The sequence below is a fragment of the Lactuca serriola genome, chromosome 2, assembly GCF_051521515.1.
Source record: "Lactuca serriola cultivar US96UC23 chromosome 2, Lser_US96UC23_V15, whole genome shotgun sequence".
NCBI classification, from domain to species: domain Eukaryota; kingdom Viridiplantae; phylum Streptophyta; class Magnoliopsida; order Asterales; family Asteraceae; genus Lactuca; species Lactuca serriola.
Window position 1 is genome coordinate 129,856,231 of NC_136409.1, and position 11,030 is coordinate 129,867,260.

The window sequence follows — 11,030 nt, forward strand, 5'->3', positions numbered from 1 at the left end:
CCTTAGACATCCGTAGATGTTCATCACCCACTGGTGCTAACAGCTGGGTTCCGGAATGGTTAGTCCTGTCTAGACATCCCATCGAACAGGGATGGCAGGAAAAGTTTACACAGAAGGTACAAATAAATCTTCCTCGTAACTCTAGGTACAAGTATCCAGGTAAGTGAATACAGGATAATGTATCTATGTAACAGTACTCATGTATGGTATTCATGTAAGCGTATTTAGATAAATGTATCTATGTAAACGTACTCATGTATCATGTAAGCCTAGGTAAATGTACTCATGTATCATGTAAGCATATGTAAGTGTACTCATGTATCATGTAATGTACTGGCATAGACTCATGAATGAACTGACTCTTGTGTGATTCCTTGTAATAGGAATAATGTTTGATATCTTCTAACTATCCTTATGATAGTTAACTAAAAGGTAATTGGTTGTTCACATAGTTTTATACCCCCATGCTACCCAAGAGGGTGGGAAACTAAATGAAGGATGTAAACTATAATCTCAAACATATATATGAACATAATGGTATAAGTATAGTTTTGTTCCAGAAGGTAAAAGTAATGGTTTGGTAAGATATCTAAGAGTTTTGAACGATAATTAAGAGTGACTTGATGTCATTTCAATAAACATTTCAAAATTAATACTTTTGTTATCAAGGTATTTTAAGATAGAAAACCATTTCATGAACCACCTTTTGAAGTATGTGAAATCTACTAGGTGAAAACACAGTTATAAAATACATAAGATTGATTTAATAACATACTGTTTTCTACTTGTATTCCCCCTCCCATTAAAGCATTTAAAATCATTTAAAACATTGATTAGGGGTATGAACTCACTTGTTGTGGGTGATAGGGATGAACTGAACGGTGTCGGGTTGTTAGGTGTCAAGTGAGGACTTGTACACACACTATGATCCTAATGAACATATAATCACACATATATGTAACCAATTAGTCTTAAATTACTAATTGAAAATGTTAAGACATCCTAGAACACAATAAACACTTTATATAAGTGTTATAAGCCCTAAGGATTGCATCTAAGTTGTTGTGGGACAAGGCACTTGGGTTTAGGGTTCCTAAGGACCCCATACTTGAGTTTACTCTCCATATAACCCCACACAAGGAGTTTACGGTCGTAAACTCTTGAGTTTACGGCCGTGAACTCCAAGGCTTAATGTCCTTTGTTGTTTTGATGTGCTAAATGATTCCTAGAAGCATTCCAACTTGGTGGGTTAATTCATGGAAGGGTTTAGGGCATAATTACACTCCTTTGAGGAGTTTACGGCCCCAAGGCTAATTCCTTTGGAGTTTACTGCCGTAAACTCTCATGGAAGGGTGTTTTTGATGCTTTCAAGTCTCATACACATGTAGGATGGGTTCTAGACTTTTACCTAAAGCAAATGAAGGCCTTAGGCACACTTTGGTGCCCTTCATTCATGTTTATGGCCCAAGAACCATATTAGGGCCGTAATCTCTCTTTGTGAGGGGTTTTTGGATGTTTTAAAGTCCCTCAAATAGCTAGGAGTAATTCTAGGTAATTGTCCAAGGCTTTAGGAGTGCCAAAAGCACTCTTTGGTCTATGTTTTTGGAATTCACGGTCCAAGATCTTCTTGGGCCGTGAACACCAAAACTTTGGTGTTTCATTGATGTTTTCTTGTCCCAATTACACCTATATACAAGCCTAAGGTAGCAACATATCACGGGGGAAAGGCTAGGCATTGTTTCGGGAGTTTACCGCCCAAGAACACCTTGGGGAGTAAACTCCTAAATCTAGTTGTTTAGCTATGATATCTATGTTATAAACACATTAAGAGCTATATAACACTACTAGAGAGAGGTACTCACGATTTGGGATGAAAACCCGAAGATCCGTGAGAGAGAAAATGACTTTTCTCTAGTTGGAAATGTAACTAATGAACGAATATGGTTCAGATTTCTATTTATAGTCCTGAGATTTTTGGCAGAAAATATTTTATTCCTGGAATAAACTCTAATATCATAGAGTATTGGAATAACAGTGTTGCACAAAACCCTAGTGCATCCACTCTCCTGATATCACCTGAAGTGTAAACCCTGAATTACTCAAACTTATACGGAAAAGTCTGAAAATTTCTCTGTACTGGTCTAACTTCTATTGGCTTGATATGGTTTGTTCAGAATGGAAATTTCGGGTTGTCACATCATCCCCCTGTTAAAGGGAATTTCGTTCCGAAATTAGAATTTAGGCAAGGAAGTAGGTACGAATGATCGAGTCATGAGGTCGAAACTTCCTAATCGCTTTGTTCCTCACGCTCCAAAGTGAAATCGGGTTCTTGGTTGGTATTCCAACGAACCTTCACTAACGGGCGATGGAGTTGCTTCGTCCGCTTGACCACTCGGTCGAGGGTCACTACGGTTCTAATACGAAGGCGAGGATCGTGTAAATCTCTATCTCTTCGAGAGGGCTTACGAAAGTCCTAATGGATAGGTAATGTTTCAAGTTCGAGACGCGACGGGTAAAATGTACGTTACTGAGTTCGCGGAGTAGGTCTATTTTGTGAGATGCAGGACCGATTCTTGGTAAGAATCTCGGAGGTCCTAACTATATTGGATTTAGCCTTCCACGCTTTACGAAGCGTATTAAGCCGCTTCCAGAGTGAGGTTTCCTAAAGAATTTGGTCTCTCACTTGGAATTCCAATGGTTCTTTCTCTCGCTTAACTTCCCAGTCAAGGGCCACCCCTTGTTGGTTCCAAGTCGAAAGGGTTTCTAAAATTTGCGAGGAGTTCTGGTTGGACTCTGATAGTAGGTCTGTAAGACCTAGAATTTGGCGAATTTTTCCGTCGGTGACTACGGTGCCGACAAATTCCCAACGGTTTTGGATAACTTGCCAGAGTACTCAAGAATTTCCACATCACTAATAGTGTGTCTCAGGAAATTTGACTCTTTAATTCCAAAATTCATGTTCAGAGAACTTTGTGAAAAGTATCTTCGAGGGTAATGTTTCCATCGGTTCTTTTCCACTACGAGGGTAGATAAGTAATTCATTACATGGAGAAATGACGAACTGATCTCAGTAAGAAAGACGTACCCCACTCCTTTAGCTCATGAATACTATGGGCGTATTGGTCCTATCCGAGGGGTATCACTACGGACTCGAAGTGTCCGCATCGAGTTCGGAGGGTAGTCTTTAGGACATCCTTCCCTAACACTCGAACTGGTGATATTCGGATCTCAGGTCCATTTCTGAAAGTAACTCTTTCCCTGTGTTTGTTCAATCAACTCATCTATGCGAGGCAGAGACAACGATTTTTAAAGGAAATCTCAATGAAGTCTCCGGTCGTCGAGGTACATATGATGCACTCCGTCGACTTCTGGTAAGAATAAGACCGGAGCTCTCAAGGGTGAGAAGCCTGGTCTTCTAATTCTATTGTTGAGTAGGTCGTCGTGTTGTCCGGGCTGTTCTTGTATCTTCCGTAGGTTTTCAAACTGTAAGGCGATCTGGTTATAGGAGTCATACTTGGTTCTACGTTTGTTCGTATGCCAATGCAATTTACTCGTACTCTTGGACAGTCTCCGTCCTGAAGTTCATATTAGAATTCCTACATGGTTCAATGATCACAATCTCGTGTATACGAATCGTATATAATTAAGGTTGAAAAGGTAGTCGAATAACTGATTCTTCCTTAATCTCACATCCCATCGAGGGAAAAGAAGTTAAAGTGGAATCATCAATTCTAAATCTGTAGAACATTGATTATATATCACTCTCATGTATACATTCTTCAGTGATAGATCAACCGTATGAATCCTGGAATTGAACTTGACGTACTGCACGAGTAATACTGTGGAGATTCCTTCGGAAAGGAAAAGAACTATAAGGTACTTCATGCACGAGTACCTCGGTGTTCTGATATGACGACTTCGCTAAAAGACGTTTACTTAGAAAGAGACGTACTTATGAAGCTGGTATTGCGAGGATCGAATTGAATCAAGTCGTATGATAATGTCGGAATCATATAGAAACTTAAAGACATTAGATTTGAACATAAAACGTTTACAGAAAAAAACAACTGTGCAACCATGAACAGAGTTACAGTACTTTAGATTTGCTACAAGACTATTGCTACGAATAAGATATACTACAAAAGACAAGTATACGCAGCATGAGCATCCCTATACCGACAGGATCCCGCAAAAGATAAGACTCTAGTTGCACTAGTTTTAAACATGTGTTTGAACATACAAAATACTGACGATTTGGAGGGAACCTATACTATATTAGGGTCCTTAACTGCCTCTTTGCATTCTGAGGTCAAACTCCTCCGGATTCGTCGTTGTCCTTCTCTACTGGACAGTCCCTCTTGAAGTGTCCCATGACACCACATAGATGGCATATCTGAGAGGTTTGGACATTGGTGGTTGAAGAAATGTGTTGGATCTGGATCCTGCAACAACTGGCAGTCTGTCCATTCCTGTTGCACTTATAACAGTGTAACGGTCGGCAACTACCTAGATGATGAAAGCTACACCCATAGCATTTCGGTAGGTTTCGGGTATATTGTCTGGTTGGTGTAGGGACCATTGGGACACCAGAAGGAATGGTAGTAGGAGGTGCAGATGTCGTAGCTATGAAGGTCGTTACCGGTGGTTGTTTCTTATTCGCCCCTCGAAGCGATTTGTTCTTCCTTTTGGCCCAAAACATCCGATTGTTACTCTTGGTCTCGGCACTCGGGGTATCATGGTAGTTCGTTGCTCGTTGCGGTGCTTGATTGTTACTTGGATTGGAATGGTTGTTAACAATCCTGCTAACACTTGTGTTGTTAGCATTCAGATAGGTCAGAATAGCTGACACGACAGCCGAGACTGCAGCTTGAAAGGTAGTTGCATCAATCTGAAGAGTTGGTGTTTGGTTGATGGGCTGATCGTTTTTCTTGGGAGACATGATTCTGTTACACCGAAAGAAAATGAATTTGTGAGCGAAAATGGTTGAATCTAGACGTAGTTCGATCGCTCATGTAAAGAATAGAAGTATGTTCTCTAAGGTTCGACCTACATCCCTATGATGCAGTCCTAGTACGGAATGGAAGTATGTTCACGACGGTTTGAACTACATCCCTATGATGCAGCCCTAGTAAAGTTCGGAAGTAAGTTCTTACAATGGTCTCAAGATGTTTGTTATGCGAGCCGAGGTATCGTTGGTTGGTGAATAACATGATCCAACCATTAAAAGAGACTTGGAGATGTCTCCGGAGTCACATTGCTATAGTCCAATGACTTGACTAAAGCATGCTTCAGATAAACTCTAATGAAAGTATGATAAGAGTATTTGAATAAAGAATGACACAGGACTTAGCCGACTGTCAATATCTTTGATATTCATGACGTACAAGTTCGGGAAAATGACCTTGTAACAAGGTCTTACATCATATTCAGAGAAGATAGTTCTTGACAACATAAGGACCTAACCAAAAGTACTTCCAGTACAAGATAGTTTCATAGAAAATGCCACGTTGGGCATAGACAGAAACACGATTCCTTTCTAACAAGGAATATAAAGTAAAGTATCTACTACTAGCGACGGTCATCCCTCTGGTGAACTCTCAGTTCAGCCAGATGGCGTTCCACATCAAGTAGGTGTCTTTCGTACACTCTCTGGCGTATTCGAAGTTCTATGACTTCGGCTCGTGATTCAGCCAGTGCTTGCAGCAGGGTTTCATGGTCTATCTCAGACCTCTCACGAGCATGTTCAAGGTGACTGGTGCGAAGCATATGCATTCCTACATTTGTATCAACTTCTGCGATATGTTGTAGAGCTATCCTGCCCTAAATTTCATTTCGGGCAACTCTTCGGATTAGAATTGGCATGATTCTGTCTGCTGAGCCCCCATTGCTCAGGTCATAGAAGCTTCAGTCACCATTAAATGGCATGGGATGATCTTGTCCTTGGCTCCATGTTTCCAAACATTCCACCCACTCAGGCGTCGGGCCATGAAAAGCCGGACGAGGGTTAGGAATTGGAAAGGGAGTTGCCTGGGGTAGGTTCTCAACCTCGGCTTCGGATATAGTACTGTCTGAAAGGTCTTCAGCATGGTGATCATCCAGAGGGATCGGATGATCATTATCTGGTTCTTCTCCAAACCAACTAGCAATAACTTCGTTCGGAAGGAACAGGTTGCCGTGGGGATGGAATCCAGCCATGTTATCTACGCGAGAATTGGGGTAAGAAAATAATTATTAGATGAACTATCTAGATAATTATTTAGGAAATCTTCATTAGTTACATCACTATTTGTAAAGTGCATACCAGTTATATGTAATCAACACAGGATAGGCCTTCGAATAAGTGACCTCAACTCCAAATTCACAAGGAATAGGGGTAAAGCAAAAATTTCACCAATTCTAAGTCTATAACATCCTAGTTACATATAACTTTAGTGTATCCACTTAGCAACTATCAACTTGGTAATGAAGATCCCGCTTTAGTTCTCAAGTATAAAGTACTTATAGTAACACAAAACACCCCTATGGTATTTTAGACTTAGGTTCTGTTATTATGTTCTCATTGTGGTAATGTTGGTAAGTTTTTAGACTTGTTGCCATATCACAACCATTCTTGGGCATGTGCTAATCACTCCTAGGAACAGCATAGTTGATCAGGCTATGCCACTCCCAAGACGGACCATACATCCCCGAGCTTACCTGTGATATTCAACGATCGCAATACTTTTGTTCTTGTCATTGTGACACGGATTTTAGTATGAATGCAAGCACGTATACTTTGTTAAATATTTTATTATTTAAAAGTATATACTCTTAAACAGAGTGTTGTAATCCTAATGTATTTATAGTTAGTATATCTTTTATGGGTTGATATACTTAATTCACTATAAACAGTGCTCTAATACCAATCTGTCACACCCCAAAACCAAGAATGGCGGAAATGTTCTGGGGTGGAGGACGTCATGTGAAGTTTCATAACAATGTAAAGTAGTAAACAAGCAACAACATCATCCATTGCATTAACAGTAAAGTTTTAATACATGTGTGTTCTTTCTTAATGTACAACAATAACATAAATAATCAAAATAAAATGAGTCCTGACTGTGCTCCGTCTTCTCAAGGCCTGGACATCGTACCTGTCTAACTGGTGACCTGAGATTACAATTTATTTTGAAAGCGAGTATCAGCCTAAAGCTGGTGTATTCATAAGTATTTAAGTGTCATTGTCTTGTTTGGAAAACTGTCATGATTGTTTGGCAAATCTTTAAATGTAACAATTGATATAAGTTTGAAAATCCTAGAAAATCCCTTATTTCCTACAAGTATGAAATGTAGTCTTCTACCAAGACCCGAATGTTCTGTAAGTAAAATGATAGTTTTTCCTTTCTATTTACTAGTACTAAAGTACTTAGTCTAACGCCTCGTTTATGTGAAAGTATCACAAAATAAAGTAAACAGGAAAATGTATATGAGAGTCTTCTACCAAGACCTAAATGTTCTGTAAGTAAAATGATAGTTTTTCCTTTCTATTGACTAGTACTAAAGTACTTAGTCTAACTCCTCGTTTATGTGAAAGTATCACAAAATAAAGTAAACAGGAAAAAGTATATGATAGTATTCTACCAAGACCTAAATGTTCTGTAAGTAAAATGATAGTTTTTCCTTTCTATTAACTAGTACTAAAGTACTTAGTCTAACTCCTCGTTTATGTGAAAGTATCACAAAATAAAGTAAACAGGAAAAAGTATAACCATGTAAGTGTTAACCCTGGGCACCAAGACTAACACAACATCGCAGATGCGAAAGGTATAACCTAATGAACATCCGAAGATTGTCCAATTGTCCTCTGTAGCAGCAGCAGGTTGGAGGAAGGGTTAGTCCCGTAACTGACTCCTAATATAAGTAGTAACCTTAGACATCCGTAGCTGTTATCACCCACTGGTGCTAACAGCTGGGTTCCGGAATGGTTAGTCCCTTCTAGACATCCCATCGAACAGGGATAGGCAGGAGAAATTTACACAGAAGGTACGAATAAATCTTCCTCGTAACTCTAGGTACAACTATCCAGGTAAGTGAATACAGGATAATGTATCTATGTAACAGTACTCATGTATGGTATTCATGTAAGCGTATTCAGATAAATGTATCTATGTAAACGTACTCATGTATCATGTAAGCCTAGGTAAATGTACTCATGTATAAAGTAAGCATATGTAAGTGTACTCATGTATCATGTAATGTACTGGTATAGACTCATGAATGAACTGACTCTTGTGTGATTCCTTGTAATAGGAATAATGTTTGATATCTTCTAACTATCCCTATGATAGTTAACTGAAAGGTAATTGGTTGTTCACGTAGGTTTATACCCCCATGCTACCCAAGAGGGTGGGAAACTAAATGAAGGATGTAAACTAGAATCTCAAACATATATATGAACATAAGGGTATAAGTATAGTTTTGTTCCAGAAGGTAAAAGTAATGGTTTGGTAAGATATCTAAGAGTTTTGAACAATAATTAAGAGTGAGTTGATGTCATTTCAATAAACATTTCAAAACTAATACTTTTGTTATCAAGGTATTTTAAGATAGAAAACCATTTCATGAACCACCTTTTGAAGTATTTGAAATCTACTAGGTGAAAACACAGTTATAAAATACATAAGATTGATTTAATAACATACTATTTTCTACTTGTATTCCCCCCCCCTCCCCCCCCCATTAAAGCATTTAAAATCATTTAAAACATTGATTAGGGGTATGAACTCACTTGTTGTGGGTGATAGGGATGAACTGAACGGTGTCGGGTTGTTAGGTGTCAAGTGAGGACTTGTACACACACTATGATCCTAATGAACATATAATCACACATATATGTAACCAATTAGTCTTAAATTACTAATTGAAAATGTTAAGACATCCTAGAACACAATAAACACTTTATATAAGTGTTATAAGCCCTAAGGATTGCATCTAAGTTGTTGTGGGACAAGGCACTTGGGTTTAGGGTTCCTAAGGACCCCATACTTGAGTTTACTCTCCATATAACCCCACACAAGGAGTTTACGGTCGTAAACTCTTGAGTTTACGGCCGTGAACTCCAAGGCTTAATGTCCTTTGTTGTTTTGATGTGCTAAATGATTCCTAGAAGCATTCCAACTTGGTGGGTTAATTCATGGAAGGGTTTAGGGCATAATTACACTCCTTTGAGGAGTTTACGGCCCCAAGGCTAATTCCTTTGGAGTTTACTGCCGTAAACTCTCATGGAAGGGTGTTTTTGATGCTTTCAAGTCTCATACACATGTAGGATGGGTTCTAGACTTTTACCTAAAGCAAATGAAGGCCTTAGGCACACTTTGGTGCCCTTCATTCATGTTTATGGCCCAAGAACCATATTAGGGCCGTAATCTCTCTTTGTGAGGGGTTTTTGGATGTTTTAAAGTCCCTCAAATAGCTAGGAGTAATTCTAGGTAATTGTCCAAGGCTTTAGGAGTGCCAAAAGCACTCTTTGGTCTATGTTTTTGGAATTCACGGTCCAAGATCTTCTTGGGCCGTGAACACCAAAACTTTGGTGTTTCATTGATGTTTTCTTGTCCCAATTACACCTATATACAAGCCTAAGGTAGCAACATATCACGGGGGAAAGGCTAGGCATTGTTTCGGGAGTTTACCGCCCAAGAACACCTTGGGGAGTAAACTCCTAAATCTAGTTGTTTAGCTATGATATCTATGTTATAAACACATTAAGAGCTATATAACACTACTAGAGAGAGGTACTCACGATTTGGGATGAAAACCCGAAGATCCGTGAGAGAGAAAATGACTTTTCTCTAGTTGGAAATGTAACTAATGAACGAATATGGTTCAGATTTCTATTTATAGTCCTGAGATTTTTGGCAGAAAATATTTTATTCCTGGAATAAACTCTAATATCATAGAGTATTGGAATAACAGTGTTGCACAAAACCCTAGTGCATCCACTCTCCTGATATCACCTGAAGTGTAAACCCTGAATTACTCAAACTTATACGGAAAAGTCTGAAAATTTCTCTGTACTGGTCTAACTTCTATTGGCTTGATATGGTTTGTTCAGAATGGAAATTTCGGGTTGTCACAGTTTCTAGGCAGAAAAGGGGTTGAAGGCAGCTATAATGGTTCAATCTATTTGGTCGGTAACTGATGAAGAGAGAAATGCAGGTGAGGCTAAACTAAGTTAGGACTTCAATTGTGAGGGGTAGAAAGGAACCTATCAAGTGTTTCTTGAATGTTTTTTTAGAGAGACGAAGAAGAAAAAAAAATGAAGAGAGAGAGAGAGAGTAGGGCCCTTTAATTAAATAATTATATTTTTTTTCTTTTTTTTTAAATAGAGAAAACCTCATAAATGGTCCCTGTGTATTGAAATGACGAAAATACCCCTCACTTAACGGTAGAAAGCTGACGGAGTTAGACGGAAGGACTAAACATTAAAAGTTTTCAAAACCACAGGGACCATCCGTGAGATTTTTGTAAATTAGGGACTAAACTTGATATTTTTGAAAACCATAGGGACTATTTTTGAAGTTTTGTCTATAAAATATGATTTTGAGACATCAATAGAATAACCTTTATTTTATCACGTATCACATTGGACTTTGTACAAACTTGGTGATGACTATAACAATCACATCCTGTTAGTTAGAACAATTTTGAATGTGATGGTGATTACATCAATAAATTTTAAAAAACTGCCCACCACAAGTTTGTTACAATTCCTCAGTTATGTTAAAATTGACTTATTAAGCTTAACACTAACTATCAAGCGTTATGAATCTAAACGACTTATTCGTTTGCTATTTGCTTGCAGCCATTGAAATATATAGTTGTTTATCGTGAAACCATTCTTAATGAGTTGGAACAAACAATGTTTCATGTGCTACAATACCAACGACACACCAACAGAGTCAAAGGCTTTGATAGAATATATAATCAAAAGCAAGAGTGGTAATTGAGTCAACTCCAATTGGTATATTCTGTGATCATAGGTGCTTTCTTGT